The sequence below is a fragment of the Pongo abelii genome, chromosome 2 (assembly GCF_028885655.2).
Source record: "Pongo abelii isolate AG06213 chromosome 2, NHGRI_mPonAbe1-v2.0_pri, whole genome shotgun sequence".
Lineage (NCBI taxonomy): Eukaryota > Metazoa > Chordata > Mammalia > Primates > Hominidae > Pongo > Pongo abelii.
The window spans coordinates 25,061,954-25,075,207 of NC_085928.1; the positions used below are offsets into that span (position 1 = coordinate 25,061,954).

A 13,254-nucleotide genomic window follows, 5' to 3' on the forward strand; every position below is an offset into this window, starting at 1 on the left:
GTGAACCCCTCTGGAATTGAGCTGAGACCTTATTATACATTTGGTCTTGATCTAGGTGGTTCCCTCTGCTGAGAGTCACCTCAGGTTGGCAGGCACTTTTTGGCAAGTTTTTCAGATAGGTTCTCAACTAAATTTGAGTTATACATGCCATGGGCAACTGAAAGTGACTTAGGAAAGATAAATTTGTGTGCCTTTCTCTGCTTAACTACACTGTACCACTAGGTTTGCATGAAAGTAACACACCCCACATTGATCTAGGTGGTAACATCCTTCCAGAGCCCCAGATGAGAAGTTGGAATAAAGGTTGCTCTCGCTGGGCACAATGGCTCATGCCTGTAATCCCAGCACTTTGGGAGGCCCAGGTAGGCGGATCACGAGGTCAGGAGTTCCAGACCAGCCTGGCCAACATAGTGAAACCCCATCTCTACTAAAAATACAAAAATTAGCCGGGTGTGGTGGCGTGCACCTATAGTCCCAGCTACTCGGGAGGCTGAGGCAGGAGAATCGCTTGAACCTGGGAGGCAGAAGTTGTGGTGAGCTGAGATAGCGCCACTGCACTACAGCCTGGGTGACAGAGCCAGACTCCATCTCAAAAAAAAAAAAATAAATAAATAAGATTCCTCTCCTTGGAATTCAGTTGACTTAATTTGGTACTTCTAAAGCACTCCTGTCATTTTAGTCATAGACTGTGTGTGTGTGTGTGTGTCTGTGTGTGTGTGTGTGTCTGTGTGTGTGAGAGAGAGAAAGAGACAGAAAGAAAGAGAGAATGAGAAAGAGAGAGAGACAGAGAAAGAGAGAGAGAATGAGAAAGAGAGAAAGAGAAAAGAGAGTGCTTTGGAATCAAGAGTGTGCTGGTCACTTGATCTATGGGGGAAAAAAAGGCCCTTGTTTGTAACATTTGCTGATTTCTGAGGAGGGTATAAATATTTGCACTCTGCTTAAAAAATGTCTGAATATTTAAAAGGAGACTTTGCTAGCCTGTATAAGCTGACTCCAGCATTCCATTGCCTGGTTCCTTTCTATATCATCTGCTTTTGCTTTCCTCTCATTTGTCTCTTCTCAAAACTCCTCAGTCAGAAATAGTGGGCTTTCTTTTCTTTCCAATCTCACATTCTTCTTCTACCATGAAATGGTGAGCCTCTTGGCTTGGGGATGATATAATTTATCATCGAAACTAGGACTTTTCTGAGTGTGAAAGGGAGCAGTTGTAATGATTCATCAGGACAACAGGAATAAACCAGGACTGGAACACTGGAATATAGGGTTTCCCTACTCATGGTCTAGTCTTTACAATTGGGTTGTATCTTCTGTAAAATATGAGAAATACTTTATGATCTGAGTTCTCTATGCTTCTTTCCCAAAGAAATTTAGGAAACATTTCTCATCCAAGCCTGGGTTTTTAAGACTGTTTTCTTGTTAAATAGGCCCCTAGTCTGGAGAAATACAAGTAAAACATTGACCTATTTAATATTTTCACACTTTCTCTGTCACTACATGGAAATATCAACAGGCATTGGAAGGAGAGTCCTGCCTTTGAAGTTGGAGTAGGATATGAATTCAGATCTGCCATTAAACCGTATGTGATCTTGAATGAGTTTCTTGATTTCTTGGAGTCTCAAATTCCTAATTAGTAAATTGGAGGCAGGGGAAAATGAAGTTACAGGACTATTCTGATTTTAAAATTAAATGTGACATCCCAGGGGCCCTCTCAGTCCTGGGCAAACTGGGATGGTTAGTCACCCAGTAGACTTGTTATGAAGTAGAGTTGTTATGAAGCTCACCTATCATATAACAGTCTGTCTCACCTAGATGGAGCCGCTGCCCTCCGGGTACGGTGTGTGAGAGAGAGGTCGGAGGGTAAGTTTGTAGTAAATGTTTCAGTTTTGTTTTGCTCTCGGTCTCTACAGCTTCACTTTATTCCCAGCTATGTGGGGTCACCCATCTGTTTGGTGGATGTAGCTATGGGTGATGAGTCATCTCAGCAATACAGTTAATTATTAGGCACAAAGTAAGAATCTTGAAAATTGATCTGAGATTATTCTTCTCCCCCAAAGTTAGCCTTCAAAACGACCCTTTGAAGGAAACCTCTGTAATCCTCTTGCCACGGAAAGTCCACATTGCTAAAAGTCGACTTGCTGCTTCTGTTGAAATGATCACTGCAATCAGAGAGGCAGAGGAACAATCAAGCTATACATTCCATCCATCCCTCTGGGGACCAGCCTGGATTCATTCTGTTACAAAAGTTTTATTTAGCTTGTCTAAATAAGGACCTCTCTCCTTAAAATATAATGTAAGTTAAAGGCTGATAACAGGAATTGGTTGGCAAGTACAGAACCAAATCTTCTGTTTCCTGAGAAGGTGCCACTAGTGCAGCCACAGCACAAATTTCTCTCCTTAGTCTGAGAAGTGCAACCTTGACAGATAGGAAGTGGCTCTAGAGGGGCCGGTTTCGTTTTAGGGACTCCTTCCAACTCTGACACCTCTGCTTCAGCTGCTCTATTATGCTGGGAAGAATAAAATGACTCTCACAGAGGCAAGGTTTGGGATGACATCAACATTTTTCCATCTGGAAGGAATTGAAATCACCAGCTCATTTCTGGTAGTCTCTTAGGGAGTAAAGGTTGTGAGTGAAGAAATTATGACTTGGAACTCAATTTAAGACAAACGACACTTTTTTCCAGTGTACACCAGATGGTACATACACAGCATCTTCATGATCAGCTCTTCAGCCCCCATCCCTTTCCTAAGTTGGCAGGCCCTTCCTAGCTGGAATTAATAAGCCAAATTATTCTGAAACAACTCATACTCAATGTGCTGGCTTGGAGGGAGGGATTAATCAGCTTCAGTTCTTCCTTTAATTCCATGCTGCCTCTCCATACGTGCACGTAAGTTATACTGGCGTGGCAGTAGAAGAGCCGAGGTTAGGAACCAACATAGTACCTAGCATCATGTAGGGGTAATGAGTGACACCGAGTTTCTAGCCTTGGCTGTGTCACTTAACTAGCTATATAACCTTGGTGTCGTTTTACCTCTTTGGCTCTATTCCCATAACTATAAGTAATGGGACTGGGTTGGGTAATATTCAAGGCCCTTCCATCTCTAGAAGCCAATGAATTCTATGCCTCAGCAGCTTTTCTACCTACCCCTTCTTTCTTTTGTGCTCCTCTCTGCCTTTCCTTGGAAGCCTAATAGGCTGATAGGATGGCCCTGGCTAGGGATGAGGTGAGGATGGTGATTAAGGTTGGCTAGCATAAAACACAGATTTTTTTCCCCACTTTCCTTGAGTCTTGCTTTCAACAGGAGCTTCCCCATGGTACCAAATGGCTTTGTCCTGTCCTGGAGACTGGCTTCACAGTAGTCACCGTGTCCTTTCTTGTGTCATTCCTTATGTTCTTTCTTTTTTTTTCAACTTTTATTTTAGATTCAGAGGGTACATGTGCAGGTTGGTTACCTGGGTATATTGTGTGATGCTGAGGTTTGGGGTATGGATGATCTTGTCACCCAGGTACTAGGCATAGTAGTATCCAATAGTTAATTTTTCAACCCATGCCTCTCTCCCTCCTCCCCAGTTTCTATTGTTGTCATCTTTATGTCCATGAGCACCTGATATTTAGCTCCCACTTATAAATGAGAACATGTAACATTTGGTTTTCTTTGTCTATATTAATTCATTTACGATAATGTCCTCCAGTTTTATCCATGTTGCTGCAAAGGACATGATGCTTTCTTTTTTATGGCTATGTAGTAGTCCAGGGTATATATGAACCACATTTTCTTTATCTAGTTCACCACTGATTAGCACCTAGGTTGATTCCATGCATTTGCTATTGTAAATAGTGCTGTGATGAACATGTGAGTGGAAGTCTTCTTGGTAGAACAATTTGTTTTCTTTTGGATATATGCCCAATAATGGGATTGCTGCGTTGAATGGTAGTTCTGTCTTAAGTTCTTTGAGAAATCTCCAAATGGCTTTCCACAGTGACTGAACTAATTTACATTCCCACCAACAGTGTATAAGCATTCCCCTTTCCCTGCAGCCTCACCAGCATCTGTTGTTTTTTGACTTTTTAATAATGGTCATTCTGACTGGTGTGAGATAGTATCTCATTGTGGTTTTGATTTGCATTTTTCTAATGATTAGTGATGTTGAGCATTTTTTCATATGTTTGTTGGCCACTTGTATGTCTTCTTTTGATAAGTAGCTCTTCGTGTCTTTTGCCCATTTTTTAATGGAGTTGTTTTTTGCTTGTTCAATTGTTTAAGTTCCTTATAGATTCTGGATATTCGGCTTTCATTGGATACATAATTTGCAAACATTTTCTCCCATTCTGTAGGTTGTCTGTTTACTCTATTGATAGTTTCTTTGGCTGTGCAGGAGCTCTTTAATTTAATTAGGTCCCACTTGTCAATTTTTGTTTTGGTTACCATTGCTTTTGAGGACTTATTCATAAATTGTTTCCCAAAGGCCAGTGTCCAGAATAGTGTTTCCTAGGTTTTCTTCTAGGATTCTTATAGTTTGAGGTCTTATATTTAAAACTTTAATCCATCTTGTATTAATTTTTGTATATGGTGAAAGCTAGAAAACTAGTTTCATTCTTCTGCATATGGCTAGCCAGCTATCCCAGCACCATTTATTAAATAGGGAATCTTTTCCCCTTTGTTTATTTTTGTTGACTTTGTTGAAGATCAGATGGCTATAGATATGAGGCTTTATTTCTGGGTTTTCTATTCTTTTCCACTGGTCTATGTATTTTTTTTTTTGTACCAGTACCATGCTGTTTTGATTACTATACCTTATAAGCATAGTTTGAAAGTGGGTAAGGTGATGCGTCCAGCTTTGTTCTTTTTGACTAGGCTTGCTTTGGCTATTTGGGCTTGTTGTTGGCTCCATATGAATTTTAGAATAGCTTTTTCTAGTTCTGTGAAAAATGTCATTGGTAGTTTGATAGGAATAGTGTTGAATCTGTAGATTGCTTTGGGCAGTGATACAGTTTGGATATTGTCCCTGCCCAAATCCCATGTTGAAATGAAATCCCCAGTGCTGAAAGTGGGGCCTGGAGGAAAGTGTTTGGATCATGGTGGGTTCCTCATGGCTTGGTGCTGTCTTCATGATAGTGAGTGAGTTCTTGTGACATCTGGTCATTTAAAAGTGTGTGGCACCTCCCTGCCCCCACTCTCTCTCTTGCTGTTGCTCCCATTCTCACCATGTGATGTGCCTGCTCCCCTTTGCCTTCTGCCATGATTGGAAGCTTCCTGAGGTCTCCTGAAGCAAGCAATGCCATGCCTCTATGCTTCCTGTACAGCCTGCAGAACTATGAGCCAGTTAAACCTCTTTCCTTATAAATTACCCAGTCTTGGGTGTTTCTTTATAGCCATGCAAGAATGGCCTAACACAGGCAGTATGACCATTTTAACAATATTGATTCTTCCAATCCATGGGAATTGAATGTTTTTCCATTTGTTTGTGTCATCTATTATTTCTTTCAAAAGTGTCTTGTAGTTCCCCTTATAGAGATCTTTCACCTTCTTGGCTTGTTGTATTCCCAGGTATTTTTTGTGTGTGGTGATTGTAAATATGATTGCATTCTGGATTTGGCTCTCAACATGAACGTTATTGGTGTGTAGAAATACTACTGAGTTTTGTACTTTGATTTTGTATCCTGAAACTTTACTGATGTTGTTTATTAGTTGCTGAAACCTTTTGGTGGACTCTTTAGAGTTTTCTAGGTATAGAATCATATCACCCCTGAAGAGAGAAAATTTGACTTCTTCTTTTCCTATTTGGATGTCTTTTATATCTTTCTCTTGCCTGATTGCTCTGGCTATCACTTCCAGTACTATGTTGAATAGGTCTTGTTCTGGCTCTCAAGGGGAATGCTTCTAGCTTTGCCTATTCAGTAAGATGCTGGCAGTGGGTTTGTCATAGATGGTTCTTACTATTTTGAGGTATGTTCATTCAATGCCTGGTTTGTTGAGGCTTTTTATCATGAAGGGATGTTGGATTATGTTGAAGCTTTTTCTGCATCTGTTGAGATGATCATATGGTTCATTGAAAGGATAAACAAGATTGATAGACTGTTAGCTACATTGCGTGAGCACACACATGAGAGACGGAGAAAAAGAGAGGGAAGATCCAAATAAACATAATCAGAAATGACAAGAGTGACATTATAATCAATCCCACAGAAATACATAAGATCCTCTAAACTATTATGAACACCTATACACACACAAACTAGAAAATCTAGAGGAAATGGATAAATTCCTGGAAACACATAATCTCCTAAGATTAAATCAGGAAGAAATTGAAATCCTGATTAGACCAATATTGAGCACTGAAACTGAGCAACTAATAAAAAACCTACCAACCAAAGAAAGCTTCGTACCACATTGATTCACAGCCAAATTCTACCAGGTGTACAAAGAAGATCTGGTATCAATTTACTGACATTATTCCAAAAAATCAAACAGGAGGGACTCCTCCCTAACTAATTCTATAAAGCCAGCATCACCTGGATAGAAAAACCTGGCAAAGACACAACAACAGCAACAAAAAACTACAGGTCAATATTCCTGACAAACAGACATAAAAATCCTCAACAAAATACTAGCAAATTGAATCCAACACCACATCAAAAAGCTAATTCACCATGATCAAGTAGGCTTCATTCCTGGGATGCAAGGTTGGTTCAACATATGCAAATTCATAAATGTGATTCACCACATAAACAGAATTAAAAACAAAAGCCACATGATCATCTCAATAGATGTGGGAAAAGCTTTCATTAAAATCAAACATTTCTTCACGATAGAAAACCTTCAATAAACTAGGCATTGAGGGAACATACTTCAAAATAGTAAGAGCTATCTATGATAAACCCACAGCCAACATCATACTGAATGGACAAAAGCTGGAAGCATTCCTCTTGAGAACAGAAAAAAGGCAAGGATGCCCACTCTTACTACTCCTGTTCAACATAGTACTGGAAGTGCTAGCCACAGCCATCAGACAAGAGAAAGAAATAAAAGGTATCCCAACAGGTAAGGAAGTCAAACTATCTCTCTTTGAGGATGATACAATTTCATACCTAGAAAACCCCCCAAAGACTCTGTGAAAAGGCTCCTGGAACTGATAAACAACTTCAGTAATGTTTCGGAATGCAAAATAAATGTACATGTATCAGTAATATTTATATACATCAATAACATTCAAGCTGATACACAAGTCTTTCTAAGTCTATCATCTGCAGCCTTAGGCACGGCTGTGGTGTATGTATGTTTACGGCAGTGGTGTGTTGCTAAGCTGGCTCCCTGAAAACAAAGTCCTGATGTGCAGCATTTGTCCATGTTCATGGTTTAAATATTCTTTTGTGGCTAATTTCAAGCTAACAATGGTTTAGCAACCTGCTCAAGAATTTCCTGAATATTTAACAATATGTTCCCACAAGTCAGTCTTAGCCAATTACAGCACACCACAGACCTGGCATATAACTAGAAGGAACCAGACCTTCTAGTTCTTCCATGAGTCTGTGGTGTCAACACAATGCCCTGCACATAGTAAGAACACAAGTGAAGCCCAGACTGAATTTCTTTCTTTTTTTTTTTTTTTGAGACGAAGTTTTGCTCTTCGCTCTTGTTGCCCAGGCTGGAGCACAAAGGCACAATCTCGGCTCACTGCAACCTCCACCTCCCGGGTTCAAGCAATTCTTCTGCCTCAGCCTCCTGAGTAGCTGGGATTATAGGCACCTGCCACCATGCCCGGCTAATTTTTGTATATTTAGTAGAGATGGGTTTTCAGCATGTTGACCAGGCTGGTCTTGAACTTCTGACCTCAGGGAATCTACCCACCTCAGCCTCCCAAAGTGCTGGGATTACAGGTTTGAGCCACTGTGCCTGGCCTGACTGAATTTCTTTATGCCTTGATTAGAACGATCTTCCTGACAGTCATAATTTTTCTTATGGAATGTAATTATGATAATTTCCCAGCCTAGTCTTAGCTCCAGGCTCTAATTTATTCTATTTATTGTGGTATTATTTTCAGGTTACAAGTTGGTCTGGTTTTTTAAATTTCTGTTCCTTTCTTATTCTGATACTTTTATTTTTAATGCAGAAACTCATACCCATGAAAACATAGTAACCTCCGTGCTTCCCTGTTTCTATCTTACAAAAAAGTAGGTGCTCCCAGTGCTAAACTTTAAGCAGTGTGAACTCCGTCCACTTCACATGAGTTTTTTTTTTTTTTTTTGTGGTCCATGTCAGTCTGTGATTTGCTCAGGGGTTCCTTCTTGAAATGCCATGCATGATGATCTCTGGGAACTGATGATCATGTCAGAGGAAGATTTTGGAGACCAACCTGCTATTACTGACAAACCAGATATTGACTATATCTTTTGTGGACCTTTTTCACTTTAATAAATTAAAGAGCCTCCATCTGTTGGGCTCTGTCTCCTTTTAGCTCTTCTCTTATTTGACTTTTGCCCTGAATTTGTTGTGTAAGTTTGCTTTGCAGGGCTGTGCTAATTGTGGCTTTGGGACAAAGTGTTCCTTTTCCAGACAGAGATGTTTCATCTGGAGCCAGCCTTGACTTTTCTTTCTGCTATAATGTAAGCATGAAAATATGAAAATGAACAGCACAAATAAGGTTTTATGGCTTTCTCCAGTAACATAAGGAGCCAAGAAAGGCAATAACAGAATTCAATCATTCACTCTCCTTTCGATTTTAATTTATCTTCCAGAATAAATATTTGACAAATTTCTTCATTCGTGTGGAGCTGAAGAGAATGCAGTACCTTTGGCTCAGGCAGGTTAATACTGCTCGACTTTGGCAGTTCTGGCCTGTGGAGGTTAGTGCTGGATTTGCGATTCCTACCAGTCCATATTGCAAAGACTAGATAAAGAAGGCAGTGAGGTTGTTGAGTTGGGGTCTAAGGTTCAGGCAGCCAAAAGCAGACATCAGAGGTCAAGGCTGAGGTACTGGTAGAGATGAGCTCAAGACAAAACTGTGTGTCCACTGGTTATACTCCTTACCAGGAGTGTAATTCTTTCTTCAAAGTGGAAAAATACAAGAAGACCTCTGGAAATGGAGTGAAGCTTTCAAAAAATTCAAAGCAGGCATGTTCTTCATAGAGTTCAGGAGTCAAAAAAGGTTGACTGCAAGTTAGATTAGGGAGCAGTGACTCATATGCACATTCCAGAGAGGGTGCATGAGATAATTTTGAGAGGGCACAGGCAGGGCCAGCCTGAAGCAAAATTATGTACTTTCCCATGGTATTCCCTACTTCTGCTATTCTACCAACTGTTATGTACTGAATGTTTGTGTCCTTCCCCACATTCATATGTTGAAATCTTAATCCCCAATGTGATGGTATGAGAAGGTTGGGCCTTTGGGAGGTAATTAGGTCATGAGGGTGGAGCCTTTATCAATAAGATTAGTGCCCTTATAGAAAGAGACCCAAGAGCTTGCTGTCTCTTTCTGTTCTCTGCCATGTGAGGATGTCAGGAGAAGCTGTTCATCTGCAAGCCAGGAAGCAGGCCCTCCCCAGACAGTGGACCTGCTGGTACCTCGATCTTGGACTTCCCAGCTTCTAGTACTATGAGAAATAAATGTGTGTTGTTTAAGTCACCCAGTCTTTGGTAATGTGTTGCAGCAGCCTGAACTGACTAAGACACCATCTTGTTTCTGAAGTCTTATGACTCCCTACCACTTCCAGGGACCTGCCAGCTCCACTGATAATTGTGAAACACTGAATCCTTACCAAAAAAGGAATGCTTCCAGGAAAATGTCATATGGTGTGTTTGATAATTTGGGACTCAGGCTTAGATGTAAGTACTGTATGCCTATTACTTATATGGTCCAAATGACGTACATAAGTCTGCCTGCATACTTAGAATCACTTGGAAACCCCTTTAAAAATACTAATCCTTTCTTTGCTCTTCTCATCTTCATCTAAGGGATCGGGACAGTGAGGGAGGAGGCGGTGCTGTGGTGATGACTTGGCAAGAGGCAGTCTGATTGCTGAGGAAGACAGTGGGGGAAGATGCAGAGGTGGCAAGTGAGAGAGGCAGTTGGAAGGCTGGGGATTGGTTATATTCAGCAAATAAGTTAGCTCCCTGAGAAAATACATGAATACATTGAGTACAGTCAGATCCACATTTCTTATCATCTGGCACAAGAGTTATAATCACGGAAATAGGAAAAGCTAGGGAGATCCTAAGGTGTTGGATTGAAATTGGAAGTATTGGTAGAAACTCATGAATTTTCAAATATATATAGATACAGAAATAATTATAGAAACATGTAGCAATATACACACCAAGTTCCCAGATCTTGGCTTTTAAATATCCCCTCCACAAAAAGAAGCCAAGCTCCTGGAGGAATGGCTGATTATAGGGCTAGGGCAAGGAAAGAACAAAATGAGCCTGAATTATCTTGTGACAGAAAATAAAGAAGTGCCCCAAAAATGACAGGGACATGTCAAAAGGAGAGAGAAGTTTGCATGAAGGAGCTCCCACTGGCCAAATCTGAGACAACCAAAGCATCAAAATAAATAATGAAAATACTGGATTGAAATTCAATGAATAAAATAAGAATGTATGAGCCCACATGGATATAAATGAGCGACTATACAAACAAACAAATGAAGGGGAAAGTAAAGCTCTTTCTTACAATAGAACATACACCATTTTAAATGTTGGCAATAGACAATCTCCATCTGGCAGTCAACCTACAGTGGTTGACAAAGGTAAGAGTCATTCATGGATACTCAGCTGCTGGGTGAAGGTTTGATGAGGAATAGGATACTGGTGTGACATTGAAATATGTCCCAAGAAAGTACTAATCAAATACAAAGGAAAAATGATGACTTCACAATGGCAGACACAAATTTGGCTAAGTGACCAAGGTTAACATTACCAATAGTGGGGCCAGTTGAGAGAGTAGAGCCTCCTGACGTGAAGCACTGAGAAGAGCACAGCATCATTTCTTCAGTCTTTCTGCCAAGAATGCAAGGCTTGAGTCTGAGGAAACATCGACTGGGCCAAGTTGAGGGTCATCCTCATGAATGAAAGGTCTGTCCTCTTTAAGACTGTCAGGGATGCAGATCCAGAGCCAGAGAAAGAAGGAGGAACTGTTCCAGACTGAAGGAGAACAATGAGACAATAGGTATTCCTGGAAAAAGGAAAAACATGGTATTGGGACTGTTGGAGAAACTTGAATGGGATTAGCGGATTGGAAGGTAGTGTTGGTTGATGCAGATTTTCAGATTGGAAAGGTATTATATGGTAATACAGAAGAGTGTTCTTGTTTGGGGAAAGCATACAATGGAATCTGCAGGAGTTATGGGTCATGATGTCAGAAAAAAATACTATAATAAATTCAGTTCACTTCTCTCTTTCTCTATAAATGTACACACACATATATATGAACAAACAAAATATATATATATACTTCTGTGTAATTATTCACACATATGTGTATATGTATACACACATACATATCTTTTTCTTTCTCTCTAAAAGGTTAATAACTAGTAATTAGGGAATCTGGGTAAAGAGAGTACTCTTGCAATTTTCTGTTGGTTTAAAACTATTTCAAAAAATAAAATTAGAGGCTAGGCACGGTGGCTCACACCTGTAATCCTAGCACTTTGGAAGGCCAAGGTGGGTGGATCACCTGAGGTCAGGAGTCAGAGACCAGCCTGGCCAACATGGCGAAACCCTGTCTCTACGAAAAAAAAATAAATAAAATAAATAGAAAAAATTAGCCAAGTGAGGTGGTGCATGCCTGTAGTCCCAGCTACTTGGGAGGCTGAGGTAGGAGAATCATTTGAAACCTGGGAGGCAGAGGTTGCAGTGAGCTGAAGTCACACCACTGCACTCCAGCCTGGGTGACACAGCGAGACTCTGTCTCAAAATCAAACAAAACAAAAATCAGAAAAATTCCTGAGTCCTACTCCAGAACAACTCAAATGAATTTTTGATCTGAGTATCTGCATTTTAAAAAAATTTTGAGGTGACTTAAAGGTATGACTAGGGTTGAGGGCCACAGCTCTAAGCCATCTGCATATTTCTCAGCTTGAACCCTAACTGCCTACTTAGGACCAAGCACAAGGAATGAAGATTTCTGAGACATGATCGCTGCCTTCAAGGTCCAGACCAGAGCAGAGCCCACAGGTCATGCAGACCTTGGACTGTTCTGAAGATGGTGATTCCATGGTGGGAGGTGAGGTTAAGACAAACAGAAACTTGGGGCATTGATGTCCCCAACTGATTTGCGTGTGTCCCCCTAAAACTAGATGGGTATGGTAGTTGACTCATCTGAGGCTAGAATCAGGGGTGGAGATTGGAGAAGTCCTGGGCACTCCAGGCTGTTCCTAACTGGGATACCCTTTGGGGCTATTTGTTTGCAAAGCTTCTGATGCTAACTAGCAGTCAGTTATGGAATCAGATGAGTCAGCTCGGGTTCTATTGCTCCAAGCAATGGAAGCAAACCCTGGCTAACTTAAATAACAGAGGAATGTATTGGCGGTATACCGGAGATCTCACATAAAGGACAAGAAGCCACAGAAATCAGGGCAGGAGCCAGAGAAGCTCAGGACATCCAGGTGGCAGGAGCCACACTGTCTGGTCATTGCTGCTGGAAAAAACATCCTCCGTTCATTTTTCTTTTGCATCCTTGCTTTGGTCTACTTAAAATGGAAAGACCTGATAAAAGGGTATAATTGGTTGTTCTTGACTCCTAGGCCAACCTCCTGGCTGTATTAGCATCTTGATTTCCAGTCCCATCAAGACTGTGTAGAATAGAGAAAGAGAATATCCCAAGAAGGGAAGGGAAGGGAGATGAAGGTTGGGCAATACCCACCCCCATTGTCTGGTAGAGTTTCTAGAATGAGTCAAAATCCATAGAACCATAGGGGAATTATCCAATAAATGAAATAGTAACCTCTAATATTCCCCCCCCCAACCCTTGCTTGTTGTCATTTGGATTAAGCACACACAAGACATCGTGGACCCATTCTACCTCCTCAGAGTTTCTGAATACCCCTCCTTGGTTGTCATATTATTGATAAATGAAAAAATATATGACCCTATACTATTCATTTTTATATGGATGGCTTAAGGATCCTTCAAGATCACAGTAGCATTCATTCGCATATGAAGTAATTATTGAGCACCTGCTATATACTAGGCCTTGTTCAGGTACCCGAGATGCATCAGTGAACAAAAGAAGTCAAATTTCCTGCTCTTGTCTTGCTT

General features: G+C 40.7%; 1 protein-coding gene and 1 long non-coding RNA gene across 4 annotated transcripts in view; one reads left to right on the forward strand and one right to left on the reverse strand.

Annotated features, from left to right (window-relative positions):
• Positions 1–13,254, reverse strand: part of LOC129058477 (uncharacterized) — a 101,275-nt gene that overhangs the window by 61,023 nt on the left and 26,998 nt on the right. The window contains exon 2 of the long non-coding RNA XR_008523602.1: positions 10,913–11,167. This is a non-coding gene — a long non-coding RNA (uncharacterized LOC129058477). The remainder of the gene's footprint in view (positions 1–10,912; positions 11,168–13,254) is intronic.
• Positions 1–13,254, forward strand: part of NEPRO (nucleolus and neural progenitor protein) — an 83,341-nt gene that overhangs the window by 28,420 nt on the left and 41,667 nt on the right. The window contains exons 2-3 of one of the 3 annotated variants that reach the window (XM_054551520.2): positions 8,736–8,843; positions 9,711–9,822. The exons of the other annotated variants lie outside the window; for them this stretch is intronic. The gene's annotated coding sequence lies outside the window, so the exon portion shown is untranslated. The remainder of the gene's footprint in view (positions 1–8,735; positions 8,844–9,710; positions 9,823–13,254) is intronic. 3 annotated transcript variants of the gene reach the window in all.